Genomic DNA, 24,466 nt, shown 5'->3' on the forward strand with positions numbered 1-24,466 from the left:
ACCTTTCAGCTCAGACGTGGCGCTCAGGTCCAGGCCAAATGCAGCCCTTAGGTCTTCAGAGTGAGGGGATAACAAGTGCCCTGTGATTTCTAGAGCTTGGTGTGGGGTGGCAAGCATCCCCTAATTGACTTTGTATTCAAGTACATTATAGAATTTGGTGTCCACAATTTCCCGTCAGACTCAGACCAACCATCTTGGGCAAGACACTTTTTTTTTAAGCATCTTATTGAAAATACTTTTCAGTAATATATCGGCAACGTTCTTGGTTGCCTTCTGACTTGTGAAAATGGAAAACTAAAATTAGACCACATTATTTCCCCAGGTCGCCATCCTGGCTGCTGTAGGTCTCTTTGGGGGTAATATTTCCCCAACCTGCGAGGCTGTCCTGGGAGAAGGACTGGCCACGGGGGTCTTCATAGTGAGAGACAGTGCCTCTCATTGGCTGATTCCTGGGCTGTGGTGAAGTTCCTGAGCCATGGGCAGGACCTCTTCCTCTGGCTGCCAATTAAACTCTTGGAGAAGAGTTCCTGCAGAAGTGGGGTAGGATTGACCATCACAAAATTGCCAGCCTCGGCAAGTCTCCAGAGGCTTGACATCTGCGCTTGTTCAAGAAAGCACAAATTGGCCAAGAGAAACAGTAGTAAGGAGCCTAAAAATCAATTAAAGTTGCCCTGGAAATGATCGTAGTCCTCAGGCAAAGACTCTGGAAGCCACGGAGGCATCAGGATGGGAAGGCAAACACACATCATGGCAGGCAGCAAGGAGAAAGTGAGATGTGGTGTGCCAGACTTCCTTTAGGTTCCGCTCCATCACCGCCCCCCAAACCTGCGTTGCCAAAAACCTTCCCATAGTCTGTTGCTCAACTATCTGAGTGTCTGATTTTTTTTTTTTTTTTGAGGCAGTCTACCCAACCATCTCTGGAACTTCAAAAGAATAGCCTTCAGCAGTACACCAGGGCTGCTGTACTCTACCTCAGAAGGGGGATAAAAAACAAAGGTGTTTCAGCCACCATTGGTTCTGCACACAAAGGTAAAACGCACACCCATGCTTACATTAGAAGTTGAAAATCCTTCTCAAGACTGTCTTTTGCCATGGGTATTAGTATATTAGGTACTGAGTCTGTGTGTTAAAAAAAAAAATAGGGCTGTGAAATGAGCTTAAATGTCTAACTCCACCCACCTGCCTTGGTTTTTTGTGCTTACTCCCACGGGGGTGGGGTGGGGTGGGGGGGACATCTGTTTGGGACTTCACTGATTTTCATTTTTCAGAGCTGACATTTTATCCTGATTACTACACACACTTAGTATTCAGGGATGTGCCTGCATGCATTCAGCTACTCTGTATGAACACAGGACCCACACTGCCCATATATGCATGGTATACACATCCATGCCCATGCCCATGTATTCTCGAGCCCTGTACTTTTGCGTGCCCACACATAAGGATACATTCAGAACGGCATAGATGTACATTCGCTCGTGTGTGCATACGTGGAGACATTCACCCCTGCATGTTAGAATGTCGCACATGCACCCCGTGCATTTGAACACATGCATGCCACAAACACACACTTTCTCTAATGATACGGAGTACCCACAAACCATACACAGGTGCGTGTACTTGTGCCCACAGGTATATATACATATGTCACATGTTTCTCATGTTTACGTGCTATATACATCTCTCTGTGCTTCCATATAATATACACACTCACACACACACACATTCGTGTGTATATGTCCTAATCCTCACATCTGCATATACACTTGCCCTCTCCTCTGTACACCTGCCTGCAATTGCACTTGCTCCCACAAGTGTGAGCGTGTGTGCATGCGTGCTATCCCACAGACAAATGCGAAGCCGTGTCCCTGTGTCTTGCCCTCACCCTTGAGCCTGAGTCTAACTCTCTGGAGTAGGAGACAGCCCAGGGTTTAATTTTACATTTAAGACATTTTTGAAAATATGCCCATTCAGAGAAACAGGAAAGACTCAAGCCTAAAATGCCAGAGTACATTCATTTCTAGCTCCCAGTCACAGAGCAGAAGCAACCCGTTATCCAAAAATTACATATTTTAGTCATCAGTTGTCCAACGTAGGAGGGGACAGATGCAAATGTTAGCAGCCAGCTCCTTGGCTCCCTACAGTGACACTGGATGGTTAAAGTGACACAGGATGGTTCAGTGGGGTTGGTGTCTTAGTTTCAGTTTGACAGCCTCAGCCTGTGATGCGTGTGAACTCCTGTCTTAGAGACAAACCTCAAACAGAAAGGCCAGGGCAGCTCGATTGGAGGGACCTGATAATCCAAGGTGGCACCTACAATGTTCCAGCTGTTAACCTTAGGGGCTCACGTGTGACTCGAAAAGGAGCGTGCTAACCCGAAACCAGCGTTTCATGCCTCGAGCCAGGAAATGTGATCACGTCACATGTCACACAGGGATGTCAGATGTGAAACTGGAGGGACTTTTGGCCTCTTAGTGGCTTAAATATTTAATTAAATTATGGGTCAGGGAGGGGTGGAGAGACAGACAGACAGAGGCGAAGTGACAGAGAGACTGACACAGATTTCATGTGTTCTGTTATGAGGTAATAGTCCTCTGTGTTATTTTTATGGGTCATTCTATCTAGCGACAACTTCGATTATAAAACTGTCTCCCAGCTCCCCCAAAGTAATGTCTGCTTTCTCACTTTCTAATAATTTCCTCAGATCTTAGAGTAAAGCCCTGTCTCAGTGAATACAAATGAGAAATGGCTTGGGGATACTCGGATACGTGGATTATTTGGTTCTGACTTTTATCCATTTTAGGCAGAGAAACCTGATTGTTTCTGAAGGTTTGGTTCTAGGCAGGCTGTGTAGACAGAAGCAGAATACCAGCATCACTTCTCAACCGATCCTTCTGGTACTCTGTATTGGAGTAGCTAAGCTATTCCTAACGAAAATATGGAAATGTTTATAGAGTTGTGCCTCATCTCCATCCTCAATATCCCTTTTTTTTTATTACAATACATCTGTCTTTCTACCTGTCTGTCTACGTGTCTGTCTGTCTGTCTATATCTGTATCTGTATCTATATCTATTGTGTGTGTGTGCATACCTGCATGCACATGCTGCGATGTGCAAGTAGAAATCTAGGGACACTGAGAGGGAATTGGTTCTCTCTTTCTACAGTGTGGGTCCTAGGGATCAGACTCAGGTTGCCAGACTTGATAGTAAGCTCCTTTACCCACTGAACCACCTCTCGGGCCCCTCCATCTTCAACTTCTTAAATGAGGCAGACAGTAGATAGGTTCTAGCTTTCATTTAAAATGCTGCCCTGTGGCTGGGGCTGGAGCTCAGTCGTGAGCATGTTTGCCTTGTATGTGCTAAGCAGTGGGTCAATGAGCCCCAATACTGCATAAACCAGGCATGGTAGCCCATGTCTGTAATCATTGCATTTATGAGGTAGGGGCAGGGGGGTCAGAAGTTCTTGGTCATCCTCCGCTACAGTGTGAGTTCAAACTCAACCTGTGTCATATGAGACCCCATTCTGGGTTACTTCTCTGTTGCTGTTATAAATTACCATGGCCAAAGAAACGTGTGGGAGAAAGAATTTGTTTGAGCTCAGGGTTCCAGAGGCTGATGCTGGGGAAGCAAGATACAGAAATGGTGGCTGGAGCAGCAGGCTGAGGGCTCACATCTTAAACTGTAAGCACGAAGAAAGGAGAACAATCTGCAAGTGAGTCCTAAAGCTGACAACCCCCCTCCCCCACGGAAAGACCATAAGAGGCAGAACACTACAAAGTCCGGTGTGAAACCATCTTCCCTAGAAATGGCTGCATGAAGAAGACCAGAATTATGGTGATCTCAATAGACATGCTGACACAGAAGGAGAACTTGGTCACAGACTCCCAGCCCTACACAATGGGCTATAGGTGGCTAATGCTTGCCGGGAGAGGGAGAAATGCCCTGTCTCTGGGATGAGAGCCCCCTTCTTCGTTATCCAACACAAAGAGGTCATCCCTGAACCATATACACACAAAGAAGAAAACTGTACTCAGCAAGTTTATCTATACATTTGTGCACACACACACACACCACACACACACACACACAACCATACCATCACATGTGTATATGTGTATAACCATAATAAAGGAAAAAGAGGCTATTGATTTGGGGAGAGGGGACAGTAGGCATTGGAGGGCAGGCACCTGGCTGGGAAGGACCAGAAGGAAGGAGAAAGTGATTATTATTCCATTTTAATTAAAATATATATATATTTAAAATTTTTAACTGAAATTAAAAGAAATCCCACCCTTGATGATATACTTTCTCCATCAAGGCCACACCCCCTAAGCCTCCCCAAACAGCTTCTAAACTAGCTAGGGTCAAAGTGTTGAAATACGGGAGTCCACATAGGACATTCTAATTCAAACCACTTCATGCTATGGTGGACACCACTGCAGGCACGCCATGAGTGAAAAGGACAGATTGCATCCGCATATGACATTTCTATCATTCATGCAGCATCTTTGGGATGCCACCATGTATCTATCTGCAGGCTGTCTCCTGTGCACCAGGTGATACACTGCATGAGTGATGTTATAACTCATCCCATACCTCTGTACAGAAAGGGTTTTCCATTGTGGCCAACCAGGCTGAAGAATAAGAGCCTATCCTTTAAAAGCTGCTCTGGTTGAACAGTCCCTCCATTCTTCACAAACTCCCTGTACCCTCTGCCGGATTGGAGAAGTGATTCCAGCACTGGACAGTGGGGAATTTGATGGTGTCCTTTAGGTGAGCATAGTCCTCTGTTGTTCTTTAGTGCCAGTCTCTATACAGAGTTCCGTTTGATGGGGAGTAATTTCCCTTGAGGGTAAGACATCGAACATCTTTTTCAAAGAGTCATTTCATTGTATTTTATGTGTATGCGTGTTTGCCAGAATATATGTATGTACACTATATTTATGGTCAGTAATCATGGAAGCCAAAAGAAGGCGTCAGATCCTCAGGAACTAGAATTACAGAGAGTTGTGGACAGCCACGTAGATGCTGGGAACTAAACCCGGCTCCTTTGCAAATGCAGTAAGTGTTCTAAACCTCGGAGCTGTTTCTGCAGCCTTGACACCAATGGTTTTTGATTAGGCTTCTTTGAGAAATGTCCTGAGAACATGTTTGCTTTTGAAGCCTAGAGTTGTTTGGTAGATGGTTGTAATATTCATAAATTGCAAAGCAGAGTATCCTACAAAAACTGTGATTTCCTTTCTCTGCTCATTGGGGTAGGCATGTCATAGAATGTGGTTCCCTTTTGTTGTCTACTAAGTGCTTCCGCCTAGACTAATCCTGACATCTGCCTTGCCTTTGTGACCGAGGTCTCCCCTGAATCTTCGAAATGTCTATATTCTGGGATCCGCCTACATTATACGATCTGTCTGCATGCAGCATGGATAGAACCCCAAGTTGGTCCATAGGCTTCTGTTAGGCTAGATTAATCCAGACAAACTAGACGCCTAACAGTTTGTCCTTAAAAAAGAAGTGTATTTTACAAAAGGCTTACAAAAGGAAACACATTTATTTCAAAGAAAGATGACAAAAAGTTACGTATCATAAGAGCTGGGGGTACGGCTCAGTAATTGAGTACTTGCCTGTGAGGCCCTAGCTAGCTCTGATCGCTGGCAGCATGGTTACATGTAGATGCGCATGCGCATGCGCATGCGCACGCACATGCGCACTTACCAGGTAGAGCCTGCATCTGTTGTTTCCCCCGGCTGTTACACTCCTAGATATATTCCGTCATATATTTGCTTATTTACAAGTATTGCTTATATTCGTGTATTTGTCCAATAAATATTTAATAAAAGCCTGCGTTGTGTGAGGTATAAGCCACATTCTACTGGATATCCAGTGAAAATGAAAATGTACAACGGAGGAATTCCAGTGCCCTCATGCATCGCCAGACCGCAGAGTGGAAGGTGTGAGCCACCCAGGCAAAGTACAGTGAACTGGGATGGAATTAGGAGCTCAGACTGTACGTCAGGATTGTACAGGTATCCAAGCAAACCAGGTTGAAAACTGCTTTAGGTTCATGACCAGAGAGGATTGATAATCATAATTGACCTTAATGTATATTGAACATATGTCAGCCACTCTACTGAGTGGTTTTTTTTTTCAGATGTTCTTCTTAGATTTCCCCCCACCACAACCCTATAAAGTACATTTTGTTCTTATATTTTATAGATTCCCCTGTTGCGTGCTCCATGGTTACAGCAAACCGTTTCTTTCAAAAGGCCCCGGGGAGAGGAGAAAGGGGAAAGGAGATGTGAGATGCAGTATTCATTATTGAGCTAGCAAAATCTCTCTAATTTAGACAGTTTAGGGAGAAGTCATTTTACATGAAACTATGGGGTCCTTCTAGAAAAGAAGCGCTGTTGCTTCAAGTCCTCGCCATAATTAAATCGATATAAACTATCGACGTATTTTTTTCAAACCACCAACATCATTTTACAGAAACGGGAAAACCAATGCTGGTTGCAGGGCACACAGCAGGCAAGATGTTACTAAAGATGAGCCGACAAAACATTGTTTCTATGGATAAATGAAATTGTGTTCCTATGACCTTTGCCCCCACCTTCCCACGGTTGGCAACTCGCATTTTAAAAGGAGGAGAAGGGGAAGTTAAATATTTCCTCTCTGTGCCCCTGCCTTGAGATCCTTTTGCCTCCAACAGAATCAGGGAGCCCTCAGGACCTCTTTGCATATGGGCCCTTCATCAGTAGAGCAAATGAGGCTGCACGTTTGCTTTTGCTTTTCCTATAACGAGCTTCCTGGTAAAAAAAAAAGGGGGGGGGGAGGAGGAGTTCCTTAATTTACTCCAGCATGTGGGCATCGGGTATGTAAAGCTGTCACATGAGCGTCCACACATTTCCCCAAGGCGGGGTGAGTGGGATCCGAGACTCACTCGTGGCTCCGTGACTCCATCGCCTTCTCGCCTTCTCGCTTCCCACCAAGTTATGTCTCCCACCTGCCTGGGGGAAACCAGCAGTTGCTCCTGAGTGAAATCAAAACCAGCACTCGTTTTACAGCATAATATTAAAACTATCTTCTCATCTAATCCCTTATGTCTTAAAATTACCGCATCTACTATAGGAACCAAGGTGTCCTGGCACAGGGTTGGTCTCATTCCTAGAAACTGGATTTGTCAGGGGTGTTGTCATAGAAACCGAATGAGGTAATGTTAAGGTTTCTTGGGCAAAGCCTGGACAGGGAGAACAGCTGTCTTTTGCTATCCTCAGGGTGGGGAGGAACTATGTCCACCTATGACTACCAAATCTGAGGTTGCATAAGTCCCTTAAATAAGAGAGATATATTCACTCAATGTAACCTATGCCTGGTCTTGAATATATTTTATATAAATTACTTACAATGCCCACTGACAGTGTTTGACATCACTCCAGCCATGCGCTTTTGACACAGTGTTCAGTTTGTAGCAAATCCACATTTTGCTTTTCAAGGGACACTCTCGGTTTGGTTTCCAAAATGATTCTGACCTGCAGTTGGTTAATCTGTGGATAGGGAGCCTACAGATACAGGATCTGTGGGTCCTTGGCTGATTGTAACTGTTGTTTGCTCTAGAATGACACAACTGTGCTTTTAGCTCACTGTGACAAGACCCAAGTCCATACATCCTTAAATTATACAACCCTGGTAACTTAATTTGAAAAGGCTGGAGAGTGGAATCCACTTAGAAAAACTCCAGCCCACCAACATAGTGAATGGAAGGAAGGGCCAAGACTTTTTCCTGGGCATGCTTCAAACAGTGTGTATTTTTAGAAAGCTGATGGCAGCTTAAGGAGCCATTATTGTGTGCGTACAGATAAACTCAGAAAGACCTGGGTGAGGAGGTCCCAGAGGGCCAGCTTGTTGTTCAGTTACGGATATCCGTCTTCAAGCTAGCGTCTGCTTCTCAAGCTGAGAAAGCAGCTAGTTACAAACTGGAGCTACTCAAAGCAGGTTTGAATAAGTCTAGACATTTGGTTATCTTCTGTCTAGCATTCATGTGTGCCGTGGGCGCCACACTCTTGGGGATCAGTGTTTCATTATGCAGATGGTGTTTTATGTTTAGCTCCCTCATAATAGCTTGCAGCAAACTCTGAGTGGTGAGTGTTAGCCCCGAAGAAGGGGCTACAGGACAGAACCAAGATGAGTCTGGGTGGGTTTAATAGTGACCAGTGAACCACACGACCTGTCTCTCCCCTGATTTATTATCTGGTATCTGAGTACCTCTGTGAGTGTGCAGGATCCCAAGGAATCCACCAGAGTCCCTGAGCAGTAAGAGATGGAAAAGCGGAAGTGCATTTCGGAAACGAGTGCTAACACTTTGTATAAATGAGAACTGGGCATGCGATTATCTGCCCATGGAGCAGGAAGGGCTTACCCAATGCCTCCCAGTGCATAATCACTGCCTGCACACTTTTTAATTAGCTCCTTTAGGCTGCAGAACGGAATTCTCTCCTTACCTCTCACATTAAGCACCTCTCCTACAAACGATCAATGCTTCAGTTTCGAAACTGAACGTCCGGCAATGCTTGCTCATTTCTGACTTTGAGAGTATTTCAGTTTTGGACCTGCAGCACAGAAACGTGAAGGAACGCTCATTGACCCAGATAAAACCCCACTCTCATATCTGTTCCTCTGAGCTGGAGCTTTCCAAAGGGAACGTGGGCTTCAGACGGAGCTCGGTTCTCAGTAGAAATCGGCATTGTCTTAGGTGGGCCGCTGCCTCCAAAGAAGCTCAGACCCACCACACACCAAGCCTGTTTCCCCATCACCAAATATCATGTCACGACTCAAAACCACGTCCTCCAGATAGATAGATAGATAGATATATTATTATTATTATTATTATTATTATTATTATTATTATTATTGACTTGTCAGTGTCCATATAGGTGCTGTGACTTAGAGGCGTGTCTCCCAGAGCTTCGTGTATAAAAGGCTTTAGCCCTGTGGACACAGTATTAGGAAGTGATCTTCTCTCTGGGAGGGGATAGGGAGTATCTACCCCTTCCTCATTGAGAGTTCTAGTGATAAAGCAAAGTTTGATTCCCATCAAAGGTCTCCCTGAGGAACCAATACATTTATCGGGCTTTCTTACAGATCGCGAGGGAGGGACTGAGGGTGGCCCCCTTCAGCTGCACTGAGAAGTCTTCCCCCATCATGGATGAGGGCCTCCCCAAAACTGCATAGATGGAGGGTCATGGGACCCTCCTCATTTCTCCTTCCTTGAAGGGAGCATCAGCAGTCAACAAGCCCAGCCGAGATGATCTTTGGCAAGCAGCATGACTGAAATAGTACTAAAGATGGCCGCTCTTTGGCTCAGGGGGTAGCGTTCCACAGAGAGGTTCCAGGAGCATTATGGGGATGCTCTTGATACTAGGGTATGGGGGACCCTGGTCTCGTTCTCGTCTCTGCTTGCTGGCTTGTGAGGTAAGGGGTTCTGTTACATGCTACCACCACATGCCACCGTCACCAGAGCCTAGGTTATTAAGGCTACTTGATATTTAATGAGGGCCTTCAGAACAATGACAACTAAAACATTTGCTTGCATGGAAGTCCACTTTCTCAGGTACGGGATTACAGTGATGAACTAAACCAACGTTGCTGGCTGAGTCCCTGATGAGCCTGTCAGCCTCGCCTTCATTCATTCATGCATTTATTCTCTCACACACTGACTCCGGTTCATCCGCCCATCTAGTAAGCACCCATCGAATGTGACATCAGTGATGTGGGTACCAGATAGGCCTTAGGAAATGATTGCTTTCTTATTACAGGCATGACTCAGTGCCAGAGGTTCAGACTACAGTATGTGGCATAGCCCACACCTTGAGCAGAAACACTGAATCTGAAGCCTCATCTTCAAGGTGGGCCAATCCCATCATCAGGCCTAAAAACAACATTGCCTTCTAGAAGGCATTGTGATGTGCACGCGCTAAGAACATGTTAAAAACCAGGCAGGCCCAGGTTCGAGTCCTGCATCTGCAATGTATCTGCTTACCATTTTGAGGAAGATTTTTTTTTTTTAAGCTTCAGCTTGCTCCTAAATGAAGCAGTTTCTGCTTGTGGGGCAGCGTGAGAGCGAAGGAGAAAACATGCAGCAGTAGGACGGCCATGTTTACACAGAACGTTCATCAAATGCTGCTTGCCTGCCCCGCTCCTCATGCCTGCGATGGCTTGGCTGGTCTACTGTTACTGTAAATAGACCTTGTCGCCCTGATGCCAGAGAGCCACAGGACTTCCCTCCTTACAGTCCCTAGGGCAGCACCTTGAAGCCAGAATGTCTGGCTTCCTGACTCTCAACACCCCGAGACAGCAGGTAGCCGGAGTGTCACCCGCTCCCCAGAGAGTGTATTCTCCTCTGCGTTCAACCACCCTCCACTTTCAGGACGCCTTTAGCTCCCAGTGGAGAAGCTGGGCCCCACAGAATGCTGAGGCACCAACTCTAGCCGGATTGTCACTCTAGGGATGCTGTGGTGGTGTTCGATTGCCAAGCGTGTGCCTTTTGGGAACTTTGGGGAATTACGACTCAGTATGTGTGGGGGTGGGGAGACAAGATGACAGTTGAAAGCTTTCCATGCCAAGGCCTTTTGTTTTGATGGGGTTGGGCTGCGTTTAGTTTTTACACAACCATTGGACTCCCTAGGGAATAAGTGAGATTTAAGTAACGCCCTGCAAGGCGCTGAAGCTGGCCCCCTTGAGGCCTGTTTACCTCAGCTGTTCATGGAGGTAGAGGAGGCTGAGAGTGAAGTTTCCCAAAGATGAAGAATGTTGCCATAGACAGACCTGTATGGACGCTGGACATTAGTTTAGCCCTTTGGGATTTTTTGCTTTGTTTTGGTTTGGTTTGGTTTAGGATATTTCTGAGGGGGGAAAAAGGATCGTGTGCCTCCTAGCTGTGCGGGCTTCTGAGACAAGACAGCAAAGGTTTCTAGCAGTTATCCCTAAGCAGCCTAAAGCCGTGGATTAATTAATCTTAATGGACTTGCCGTTGAGAGTGTACTCATTTCTAGTCCAATTTCCTACTTTGGAGTTTGGGGATTCATCGGGCACGTCTAACCTGTGGATCAGGATTTCTACAAAGGTGACCCACTAATCTACTGATCACAGCACCCTGTCACAATGTCACAAAGGCTTGACACTCCTGCTGGAGTCTCTATTAAGCGCTGTTAAGTGCTGTCAGAATATGGGGATCATAGTCTGTAGTGTACAGTCCAAGGAATCGACATTTTTAAAAGATCTTACTTTTATGTGTATGTGTATACATAGCTACATGTGTGTAGACTCATGAGCATGTGTGTGTCTGTCTGTCTGTATTTATGTGATGACTCAAGACTAACACCAGGTATCTTTCTTTCTTTTTTTTTTTTTTTGGTTCTTTTTTTTTTTTTTTTTTTTTCCGGAGCTGGGGACCGAACCCAGGGCCTTGCGCGCTTCCTAGGTAAGCGCTCTACCACTGAGCTAAATCCCCAGCCCACCAGGTATCTTTCTTGATCACTCTCTCTGCCTTTCTGCCTGAAGCATTGCTCACTTGGTAGAGATCACTGGTCGGCCAGTCTGGCTACCCCTTGTTTCTGTCTCCAACTCCAGGGCACTTAGGACTGCAGGCAGACTGTTGAGCCTTATGGCTTCTACGTGGACTCTGAGGGTCTGAACTCTGGTCTTCATCCTCACACAGCAAGAACTTTACCCACGAATGCATCTCCCCAGCCCTGGGGTCAGCATTATGTCAATCTAATTACAGGTCAATCTCATTAATCTCAGGATCGTCCTATGTGATCCTATGCAGTTTGCCACCCTGGTACAGCCAACCCCCATTTCACACATTCAATCCCGTATCCAACTAACGTAACTCAGGCGCCTTCCGTGCAAGATATCTAGAGGAATAATCTAAGGTTTTCAAGTTAACCTCGAGAACTGGCAATCGTCTGAGGGACCTGTGTAAAGACAACTTCAACACAATGGGAGAAAATGACAGTGTCACCTTGAGTGATGTGCTGGCTTACGAAGGCCTTAGCTATATCCCAGCAGAGCTCTGAGTGGCTGGGAACTTGGTCCCCTCCATACACACAAAGCCAGCAGCATGTGCATTCTGTCAGCCTTCTTCTCTTTCCCAGTTAGTTAATGGCAGAATTGTATCAGCCTTGGGCTCCATCAATGAGCTTAGACTCTCTTCTCATTCTTTCCTGTCCTTGCCCCATTCTCAAATATCTTAAATCCTGCTTTATCCCACAATATTGTTCCTACCTTCAAGAAGACATGTAGAAGATTCTAGAAAAGAGTTTTCACAGTTACGTGCAAAGTCTTGCTAGGTTAGAGCAACCGCCACGTCCCCAGAGGCTTCCACTGAGTCTTCCCTGTTAATGAGGCTCCTGACTTTCCAACCGTTTTATGCAGCGCTTACGAACTTATTAAGAACCACTGGATTTACTTCAGTATTAATAGTTAAGTAACATGTGCTGATAATAACTGTGACAGCCAATCCCTGTACTTGGTAATACATGGAAATGAGTTGTTTATTATTATTATTGATGACGTAATATCATCTTGCCATCTTCAGCAAGAGCTCGGCCAATAGCTGATCTTATCCAGCATCCCTCGAGCTTCTTCTTTCTGAATACTTCCCATCTTTATAGGCGGCCCTGCTCATTTGAAAGACACACAGTTGCATAAATAAGAGACTTCGTTCAAATTATGGCCTGAATATCTAGGACTCTAATAGACTTGCAGTTCACTGAAGATTCACTATTTGAACACCGAAAAGTTAGGGGGCAAAAAAAAAAGGAACAATTCACTGAAGGGAACTACTTACACTGTTTTAAAACAGGTCTTTGGGACCTGTTAACACCACATAAAGTAAGAAATGAGTCAGAAGCTGGCCAGTGGTGTCGCATGCCTTTAATCCCAGCACTCGGGAGGCTGAGGCAGGCAGATCTCTGAGTTTGAGGCCAAGATGGTCTACGAGCGAGTCCAAGGACAGCCAGGAAAACACAGAGTAAAAAACCAAACCAAAACAAACCAACAAACAAAACAAGTAAAGCAGAGACCATCCTCACGTAAGTTTAGACAGTTCACTGGTTAAATTGTATTTTTCAAAATATAGAAACGTGAGGGAAAGCCCAGGGTAGCTGATGAGGTAAGCATTCCTCAGAACTCCCAGTGCCAGCATCATAGGAGAATGTCCCCTCCCCTGCTGCTCCTGTCTCCACAGGTCACTTCAGTTCTTCTCCATGACTGCTTTCCGCCCCTGGACTCTCTAATTGGCTTACGGAGTTCATCTCTTATCACCAAGTAGCTTATAAATCCCCTCAGGGAAGAGATGTCAATTAAGGTCATGGCAAAGTCATAGTATTTCAAACTTGGAGGTAACGCAGTGGCAATGCCGGGCCAGTCAGGGTTGCAACTTGCACAGGGTCACTGAAAACGGTGAGAGACTAGGGCGAAGGCTAGATCCTCTGACACCAGCCACCTCCATGATTCACGTCAAGGTCTTCATGTGCTTTTAGGGCTTTGGTTCCCATATTTGGAAGCCAAACAGCGCTCCCCCGTCTCATCCCAGTCTTGAGCGTTCGTTTTTTAAATGCTAAAAGCATGCTTGACAACAGTGTAAACCTGTCCTCACTTTTACTTCCACAGTCTTGGCAGCTCAGGCAGCTTCCGTGCATGGCCAGCAGGGGGAGCAGAATTCCACAAAACTTCTGCAAAACTTCATACTGGCTTAAGAAAAAAAATAAATAAAAATAGAAAAATGTTTTAAAAGACCAATAGCATATGTGAAGTAGAGCATAAAGGACCCCCTCACCTCTCTGCATCCGAGAGCCTTTAAATTTTTCTTAAAAGCATCATAAAACTAGATACCCCAGCTTTTCACATTACATGGCTTTATATAAATCTCACAGATTAATTAGAAACCACAAGCCAAATTCCTATTGAAACTGAAAAATCAGATGCCTGTGACAATGACCATGCTTTGAGAGAGAGAGAGAGAGAGAGAGAGAGAGAGAGAGAGAGAGAGTGTGTGAGAGCGGGAGAGATTTTATTACTTTTTATTACTGCTGTACTTTTCACGGGGTGGGTGGAGGTAGCGAGATCCAAGCACCATTCGATCAATAGGGAGCCTCCTCGTGCAGATACTAAATATGAGAGTAGAGCTGCATTCCTCCTGGAAAATGTCAAAGCAAGTGACAGTCATGCATTCCTAGCAGCAAATGTCGATCCTGTTGGTTACAGTGACCATGTCCATTGTATTAAATAACAAAGAAGATATATAACCAATTCAGGTTAAAGAATCAAGCTCATTGTGAGCTCATCTGGCTGACTAAATCTCACAATATATGTGTCTACTGTAGACACTTTATTTATTTGGCTGTGTGTGTGTGTGTGTGTGTGTGTGTGTGTGTGTGTGTTCATGTGTGTATGTATGTGGGCTTATGTGTGTGCACATATGTGTGCATGTTCTTGCCCATGTGTGTGCACATACAATCCAGAGGTCAGGTTGGTATCAAATATCTTCTTCTATCTCCTTCTCTACCATTATTGTTGAGATAGTGTCTCTGGCTGAGTCTGGCACTCAGCCTTTCAGCTAGACTGACTGGCCAGGGGGCTTCCAGGAGCTTCCTATCCTGCTTTTCCAGTGCTGGGGTTATAGGCCCGCACTGGCTTTCTTTGTGGGTGCTTGGCCTTTGAACTCAGGTCTGCATGCTTAGACAGCAAAGGCCTTACCCACTGAGTCATCTCCCTACCCTGGCTACCAGTGTTTTTATTAACCACCTACTTATTATGTACCACTCTAAGTGCCATTGGAGTAGAGCGCATGTTAGAATTTGACATCTGGATTCATGTTCTTCTTCCTCTTCCCATCAGCTGTGAGAGTCCAGACTAGCTATCTAGCCACAATGTCTTTTATTTCCTCTTCATTAAATCCATGGGATGATTAAAAGAGTAGGTGACAAAATACACGTCCTAAACTTAAGCGTCTCTCTGTAACAAGGCCAAATTTACATATTGCTTGTGTTTCCACCATAGTTGCATTCCTTTTCTGGGCTCCTCCTCTATTGCAGGAAAGTGTTTTTAAGATGGAGTCTTATGGGGCTGGGGATTTAGCTCAGTGGTAGAGCGCTTGCCTAGGAAGCGCAAGGCCCTGGGTTCGGTCCCCAGCTCCGAAAAAAAGAACCAAAAAAAAAAAAAAAAAAAAAAGATGGAGTCTTATTTAACATTTTTTAATAATGAACTGGATTCAGAGGTCGAGCGATTGGTTGTCAATGCAGGTTTTAGGGAAGCCATTGCTCAAAGTATAGCTAATTAGAAAGAGACTCTAAGATACTTATTTCTGTAAGTCCCCTGATCCCCTTCAGAAAGGTCATATCAGCTCCTGTTTCCACTCTGTGACACCATGAGCTTTGTTGATTGGCCTACTTTTTCTCTGTTGCTGAATACAATAAGAAAATTTGCCTCCTCCATCCCTGAGTAGTAAAAATTATTATCAGATCCCAAATGTGACAGACCTCCCAGGTACTCATGCCCTCCCAGGCCTGCCACCCAGTGGCTAGGCTACTAGATGTCACTTTCTGAAGCAGTGTAGGACAGAGAAGATGCTTCCCCTGTAAGAAGCACCTGCTGACCTTTCTTATCTGTCATTGCACTCTATGTCTATTTTCATGTCCTGGTTTCATGAGCTCTATAATGGCCATTAGCTATACTTCGCACATGGTAGTCATAAATAGCAGCCAAAACCAAGTATCAAGTCTATTGCGGGCTCGCTACAAGAAGAGTAGAAGTCCAGGGCTAAGGAGATGGCTCAGTAAGACATTTGTCCTACAAGCTTAACCACCTGAATTCAGACCCCCAGAATCCATGCAAAAGGCCAAGTACAGCAGTCTGTGTAAGCATCTATAATCCCAGCAGTCCCGTGGAAGAATGAAGGGCAAAGACAGGAGACTAGAAATTCAAGGACCTGCTAGTCTGAGGAGTATAGATTGATTAACAAAAGAGACTTTGTTTCGAGGAGGAAGCTTCCTGTATTACCAGCCTGCCTGCCAACTCGTGCAGGAAGTTTTGCATTGTAACATTGTAACATAGACCATGACTATCATCGGGTTTTGCATTGAAACATTGTAACCTTGATCATGGCTCTCGACAGGTGCGTAGTGAACTTCAAGGAAGTTACTGAGTGGAACCGAAGCAAGTAGATTGGAAAATTAAAGGTTTTGTCATGTATTCATTACTTTTCTTATCACCGTGACCGAATACCTGCCAAGAAGCAACTTAAGAGAGGGAAGGAGGCTTTATTCTGACTCACAGCATAAGGGAATTGAGTCCCTTGTGACCGGAGAAGCCTGGTGGCCGGGTGTTCCTAGGTAGTGGCGCTGTGGAACTAAGACACCTCACCACCTCGCTTCTGAATGGAACAGGAAGCAGGGAGACAACACTCAAGCCATAATGGCTGGCTGGAGCCAGACTCCTACAGGAGAGAGGTGAGGTAAGAAAGAGGGAAGGAACCTGTGTAGAAAACTGCCTGCCCACGTGACAGCTAGGCTGGGACCTAGCTTGAATTGAGCAAGCCTTTGCTGACAGGAAGGGAGGCTGGGCTCTGCCCAGTGCCAATGAGTTTATCCTTGAAAGTGCAGCGGAAAAGTGGGCAAAATGGTCCCTAAGAAGGTTAAAATGTCCTCTGACTCAATGTGTTACAAGGTCTCCTCATTCAGAGCTTTCTCTGCCTACTTAGAGATCTGGACTCCTGATAGATGTGACTTTGGGGCAGGAAGGATAGACTGATCCTTCCCTAAGGGCAAAGCACCTTTTAGTGTGACGTGGGGAAACCAGGCATGCCCAGAGCAAAGTTCACTTGGTCTGATTCTGTATTTTTCTTTCTTTACTGCCTCTCCAATCTTCCTGCTTAAAGAGAACCATGGTGGCTCTCCAAGGAAATCGGTCTGTTTTGAAAAGGTCATGAGAGAGCCAAGAATAATCAGCTTCCTTTGTGGGTTGAGAAACACCAAGGTCAGGATGTTTTATTTGCCCCATCAACACCACCGCGCACGGAACACTCCCCTTGATCCCCTCGGCCCTGCTATTTAGAATCCAAACTGGCCAAGAAAAGAACCAGTTCATTCCGTCATCCCCAAAGCAGTGACTTCTGTATTGGATTCTTGAATGCATAGTTTGAGCACAGTTTCTATCACTAGGTGTCTAGGGCTCCCTCCAGTGTCTCTTTACTTTATTTACTTAAGATTAAAAAGTAAATCACAAGAATTTTCCATAACAATGGCAGGGGGAAAAGTAAGAGAACTTTCCTTGCCTTTGCTAGAGCAAAAGCCATAAATACCACATGCAGCTTCATGACCTGGAGAACCCCACCTCACCCCACCCTGCCTCTCGCATTGGTTCTTCTTTTAGAACAAGGACTCAGGAAATAAAAAGGGCAGAAAAAGCAATGGGAGGGTGACACGGGGATCGGGGGTGGGATGTCAGGGAAGGCAGTTCAGTGACTTAGTGTGGAAATTGCTTAGCACGAACACAGACCTGTAATCCCAACACTTTGGAGATGGAGGTAGGAAGAGCAAGAGTTCAAGGCCAGCCTGGGCTACTTGAGACTCTGTTTTAAAACATATAAATAAATAGCTGGGTGTGGTGGTGTGTGCCTTTAATCATAGTACCAGAGAGGCAAGAGGCAGATGAACCTCTTGAGTTTGAGGCCAGCCTGTGCTAGGTAGTGAGACCATGTTTGGAAAAAAAAAAAAAGATAGATGGATGGATGGATGGATGGATGGATAGATGGATGGATGGATGGATAGATGGATGGATGGATGGATGGATAGATAGATAGATAGATAGATAGATAGATAGATAGATAGATAGATAGATGTTTACCTTGAAGACATTGGCACAGAAACTGGGAGAAGCTTTCTGCTGGGCAGCCCCTAGGCAGCTATCACATGAAGGAGCATCAAAGGTCTTTTGTGGTTTTGTTCCTGGTGCTAAAGCAACCATGCACACTCAAGGTCTGAGTTACTCTGCTCCAGTTGAACTCCAGCACCAGTCTGGTTCGTGATAATCTCTCAGTCTTTTGTGGTATACATGTGTATCTGTGTATGCAATATGTATACATGCATAGGTAACATGTATGTTTAGATATGTACACACATGCACACACAGCAGTCTGCTTCATGATAGTGTCTCAGTCTTTTGTGGTATACATGTGTGTCTGTGTATGCAAGGTGTATATGCATATATAATATGTACATTTAGATATGAACACACGTGCGCACAAATAGAGGAGTGTGTATAGCACTTATCCTCATGTTCCATATCTGCAGGCCCCACATCTGGAAATTCAACCAGCTACTGTTAGAACTTTATTTTTCAAAGCTTGCACTGAGCATGCATAGACTATTTTTTGTTATTCTGTAATTAATATAATGCCTATTTACATAGCTTTTACACTGTATTAAATGTTATAAGTAATCTACAGATGACTATAATTATAGGGGGGAAAGTTGCACGGTTATACATAAGCACCTCACTACCTTCTGTAAAGGATTCGAGCACCTATGGGTTTTGATATTTGCTGCAAGAGTGCGCTAGCTCCCTTTGACGCCAGGACATGTGTGTATGATCCTCAGATACTCAAACTAACAAGGGATTACTTTAGCAGTTGGCTTTGTTTGTTCATTTTGTTTGTTTGTTTTTAAATTCTAAATTTGGATTCAGACTGGACTAAAAAACCATCTCTCCCATTTGGATGACCACAGAAATAGTATTGAAGTGCGTGAAACTTCTGGGGGAGGAAAGCTAATGTCAGATAGGCACAAAGATGACACTCTTAACCTGATTTCATTCGGCTTAGGACCCCTGAGACCCCATCCACTGTTCCTCAAGGATGTCAGTCACAGGGGAAGCTAGAGCCAGAGACAGACCATTGCAGCTCCACACTGCCCCCTGTGGTTCTTTCAGAGACCTGCACTTGGATGAAACCTGGATTCTTGACTATGCCATGCAAGCAACTTGCAAGACAGGTCAGTAGATTCTACTTGGTGCTCACAGAGAGAGGTGCATAGGAAAAGAGACCTTCACAGCCTAGTATGAGCACGGGCTTCTCAAAAGAACATTGCACTCAAATATCTTAGTAACTACCACAGAATGGTGCCGTCTATTTTCTGAGACATAATGAATCCCGGGCTGACCTTGGACTCACTGTGTAGCCAAGAATGACCTTAAACTTGTCCATGTTCTCGGATTATATATGTCTACTATCATTTGCAGTTTTTAAATGCCAGTGATCCAATCGAGGGTCTCTTGCACTCTAGTCAAGACTTCTACCAATGTTTTATAAATGGTATCATAGGCTATTTACTGGAGTGTATCAGATAGGCATACCGGCTGATAAAAACCATGGGTCATAAGCATCAAAGGGATGTCTCCATGTATGGTCTGGCTTGTAGGCAGTCTTCACAGTAAATGTTCACTGTGCTGCGCTTCTGAACTCTCGGCTGGCGAGAGACTTGAGCCAGACTCCAAGGCTTCCTTTCTTTCCCACGTCCCCATAATTGCCCTCATCTTTCCATCCTGTCTCAGTGAACAAGGGCTGTGAGCCCAGCACAAGTGGGCTGGGACATCAGACCTCCCCTGTCCCTGCAGATAGTCAGTGGGAGCTGTGATTCTCACTTGAAAGGAGAGAGAGAGCTGCCCTAATCATTCCAGCCAAGCCCTGGTGCAGTACGGGTCTGATTCTGAGCCATGGGGAGGAGCTCATACATGGTGTCTGATGCACTCTCCGCCTCACCTCTCCTGTTGTTCCTTCCCTGAGGACTGTGTGTGTTGTTAACCAGGAAATGACTAGAAGCCAGTCGTCTCTCATTTTTATCAGGGGCGGTGGGGGGTGGGGGTGGGGAGCACAAAACCACACCACTGATAATGTGCTGTCTGTGGGACATGAAACTCCATCAAAGGTTGGATGAGAAGGAAAGGGGGGGGGTGACCAATGGCTACAGAGGACAGCTCCCCGCAAGCTCACAGAGGCTCTGTCACAGAGGCTTTGGGAAATGCCAGTATGGCATCCTCAAAGCAGCCTTGTAGATGATGAGGTCTGGTATGTGAAGTGTTAAGCTCTCAGCCGAGTTCAGTCAGCAGCCTTGCCAGCTGGGAGGAAGAAAGAATGACCTTCCAAAGAACATGTTGCACAGGGCTAATAAAACAAGGATCAGCGCCTGCACACGGCAGTTTGCCGTTAATGAAGTAAGCTTCCTGCGAGCAGCCGATGGGTTTTGTGATTACGCAACAGTTGTTTTCACATCCTCGTGGTACCCAAGTTTTAGGGTTCCTAGGGTCTTGCAAAGGCTGCAGAGGGAGGGAGCTTAGAAGTCCAGGTGCGGCTTAGAGTTTCAGCCAGCACCTTTCTTTTTCACACAATGGTGTTGCCTCTTCCACATGGCTTTTTAGCTGCGCCCAGGAATGAGAGGACGGTCTGTCAACATGAGACAGTCCTAGTTTGAAAGTCAGATTTCTAGAACCAAGTTAGTTGTCCAGCAGCAATCGTGACCCCAGAAATAAGCACGGGTGTTGAGCTCCTTGACCTGGAAGACATTCCTAGGTGACCCCCTTGCTTGCACGACTTCTTCTCAGGTGGGTTGTGCCCTTCAGCCTCACTGTGGGAAATGCAGCATAGGTGTGAGATTTACACAGGTTGACATGGTCTTGGAGAGCAAGCTGCTGGATTTGGGTTTGGATGTTTCAGGACTTTGGAGACCAGGTGACCAAGGGAGAGCACCAAGGTTTGGTGACTCAGGAGCCACCAGGATGGGGACTGGTAGCTGATTGCGGGGTAAAAGGATTGATAAGGGGCAAGGACAGCTTCAAGTTTGCAAATGGGGACAGAGTACAGGTCTAATGGCTGGTGAGCTAGGAGGGTTTATCGAGGCTCCTATCAAGTGAAAAAGAGACCAAGGAACAGAAATCGAGCCTTTCTTGGACCCCTCTGACCCAAGCCTTCATTAACTTCAGCCTCCCCCGCTACCTTTATACCACAGCTTGGTATCTAAGAATTGATCTCCATCTGAAGCCAACTGGCCAGAAAAATCGTTAGAAAGACACAAACAAGGAACAGAGTCCCCAGGGAAAGCTGTCTCATTGTGCAGGGACAGGAGGATCGCCAAACAAAGGACTTCTTACACAGCCAATGTCACCACACTAGAGTTTAAGAACGACTTTTTAGGAAGCGAATAGGAATCGCTAGGGGTAGCACAGCACAAGCCTTAATCCCGGTGCATGAGAGGCTGAAGCAGGAGGATTGCCAAGACTCAAGATCAACCCATTTGGGGATTCTAGGCTGTTCTTGGTTCAGTGTGAGACCCTCTCTCGGAACAAACAAGATTCCGAATGAGCATTCGCAGATGCGGGCCTTCCCTTTGCTATCACTTTCTCAGTACTTGGAGGAATGAAGAGACAGTTTACCATGCCCAAGTGAGAATAACATATACTTGGAATTGGGGGTATATGATGTGTAAAAGTAGGAGGGGCTTACTACAACGATGTTTTTATTTTCCTTTGTGTCCATGGCTCAGTCCCAGTTCTCAGACCCACACGTGCTTACCTAACAAAAATGGCAGCCTCTAGCCCATGACTTCCCTGGGACTTTCTCTGCCCTGTGTGACTGGATGCTGGTCTCCATGGTGCCACTTCTACTGCCAAAATAAAAAACTGCCACTTTTCTAGAGGTGAAGCTCTTTGAGAACAAGGAAATATATCTATTTGGAAATCTTCAGCCTAGAACCAGGTATAAAAGAGACATTCCACTAGTGTTGGACGAATGAATGCAAGTTCTGAAGTGAGGAGAAAGCGTCTCTAGGAAAGGTTGAATGCCCAGGAGTCCTTGTGTGGAATGCCCATCTGCATGTGTTTCCACAATGGTAGGACTCAGAGCTTGGACGCTGGCAACCCTAACAAGCCAGGCCCGGCTGTCCACATTCATTGGGCCAATTAAAGGCACAACCAATAGTGAAAAGCAGACTTATTCAATGTGGCACCACTGGGAAGAGGAACAAAGAGGCCCAGTGACACCTTTCCAAGTCCAGCTTGGGGTCTTGGCAAAAGGTGTGCATAAATGCAGCTCCAGTCTCTGACCCCAACAACCTTGTAGCACATACTCACTGAGGAATTCCACTCAGAGGAGAACCGAGAGGAAGGCTACCTACCCAGACCATCTGTGAAGTCAGACAGTGGCTTGGAAATAGCATTTAAAACACCAAAAGCAAGTGGCTGTGGGGTCCAGGGATGGCCATCTTATGCCAGGAAAGGAAGGATTTGTGGAGATAGAGAAGAAAATATGGAGCCACACCCACACCTGAGAGAGAGGTGGTGAGGAAGGGCCTGTTTGCCCATCAGCTACGTAGTGTAGCACCTTGCAGTTATGATAATCAAAATCGAAGTATAGCCAAATATCCATTAAAGAATAAAACAGCACAGTCGAGCCGGTAGGCACTGAAGTGACCCCTGTCACCAGCTCTACCTCGTGTCTTCCCGAACCACGAGGCAGAATGGCAACTCACGAGTGTGTGAAGCAAGCCCCAGCATTCGTTCCGTCTTTAGAATGCAGAGAAACTATTTGCTTGGCTTTTAATTTGACAGCCTGATTACTTTAAGGTGTCCCCATGGAGACAGGCAATCAGACCCATTAATGTGAAATTTTAATAGACCGTCAGGGAACATTCTTTCCAAGAACATGTTGTCCAAGGAACCCGGCATCGATCACTCTAACTGTCACCCACACACCCACCAGAATCTCGAGGTCAACCGGAAGTACTATCCTCTAATCTGAAGATTGACAGTATTAGATAGCCACTGGTCTCCTCTAAGAACCCATCTGTAGCACTTTCACTGTCAGGGGTGTGTTTCCTTCCAGGGTCTCCAATACACTTTCCAGCTACCAGGTCAGTCCCATAACAAGCCTCAAAAGGCCTGACCATCACGGGTAACAGTTATCTCTGGTTAGCATACTGAGAAAACATCTCGAGGACTCAGTTCTAGCTGGGGTCTTGGGACTGAACTAAAGTGAACCCCTGCCACAGGGCCTAAAGGCTGGTATCGATCAATCAGTGGGAACTTCTTCTCCAGCCAAAGAAAACCAACGTCTGGGCAGGCTTTCCTCTCGAGCTCCAACAAAACTGTGTCACATTGAAAAGACGTCTCCAAGTGCTATAGGTCATAAGCAGTGCCATGTTTGTACTGGGAAAGCACGTGTCCAGCAAGCATTCTTTGCATTCTTCCTGGGGTTAAATCATAAAGTCATCATAGTCCTACTGCAAGGATAAAATGGGTCCATATTTAATAAAGAGAAATGAGGGTTTTTTTAAGCTTTTTTTTTCTGTGTGAGTCCCTGAGGAGGAGAAAAGCAATCTAATCACAAACATGAAACACATGTTCCCACATGTGTGAAGCTTACTTCCCCCCTCATGGAGAATGTGTATAAAAGAAATCACATAAACATACATGTACAATGTGTGCATGTATGTATGTGTATATATGTGTGCATACATGTTCTTTTATTTGTATATAGCTTTTTCTGCCTCCACGAAGAATGTATATATTTAAAAAACACAAAATGCTTATCTTATGTGTATGCATATGTATGTATGTATACATATTCCTATATATATGTGTGTGTAACTAGTTTTTTCCATCATGGAGAATGTATACAGCACACACACACACACACACACACACACACACACACACACACATACACCTATCCCTACATTTATCCTTCTGTCTTCACTAGAGTTGTGTCTATGGCCCTCAAATGGGTACTAAAACCCATGAAGACTTCAACCCTTCAGAAACAAATGACATGGAATTTACATATGACTTCCACATATCCAACCGACTCTAGCTGGTCTGTATTACCTGATCCAATATATTGCTGCATGAATGGTTGTCCCACTGTGCTGGTTAAGGAATAATGATAAGAGGAAAGCCTGTGTAGATCCCCTGAGGGAGCTGTGCTTGGCTGAATCTGTAGATGTTCAGTCTGTAGAAGTTGAAGTCCCAGAGGCAGAGGGCGGGTCCAGCTACCACCTTCATTTCTCACTATGTCAGCTAATGTTTGCTCAACAGCTTAGATGTTTCTCTTCGGATTGGAAAGACTTAAGATCCAAAGTGCACAACGTTCTCTGTATGCCCGCACACCTACAGCATTCTTAGGGGCAGAGGTGTGGAGTTTTAGGCTCTGGTTTATTTTGGGTGCTACAGCAGCACAGACCTAATTTCTGCCTGTGGTGAGGAAAGGGCAGGAATTCCTGGGTTGGTCTCTACAAGTTGTAGATGTAGCTTTATCAGAACTGGCCACATTGCTGATCAAAGGAAGGAGAAAAACCCAGACGTGGGTCTTTAAAAACAACAAAATAAATGAGCAAACGAACACTGTAAAAACGGGTTACATAAAGCA

The 24,466-nt window shown here is 45.4% G+C and overlaps 1 protein-coding gene across 17 annotated transcripts in view; it reads left to right on the forward strand.

Annotated features, from left to right (window-relative positions):
* Positions 1-24,466, forward strand: part of Atxn1 (ataxin 1) — a 410,902-nt gene that overhangs the window by 309,630 nt on the left and 76,806 nt on the right. The window contains exon 1 of one of the 17 annotated variants that reach the window (XM_087589796.1): positions 902-1,029. The gene's annotated coding sequence lies outside the window, so the exon portion shown is untranslated. 17 annotated transcript variants of the gene reach the window in all.

The sequence above is a fragment of the Rattus norvegicus genome, chromosome 17 (assembly GCF_021556685.1).
Source record: "Rattus norvegicus strain SHRSP/BbbUtx chromosome 17, alternate assembly SHRSP_T2T, whole genome shotgun sequence".
In the NCBI taxonomy this organism is placed as follows: domain Eukaryota; kingdom Metazoa; phylum Chordata; class Mammalia; order Rodentia; family Muridae; genus Rattus; species Rattus norvegicus.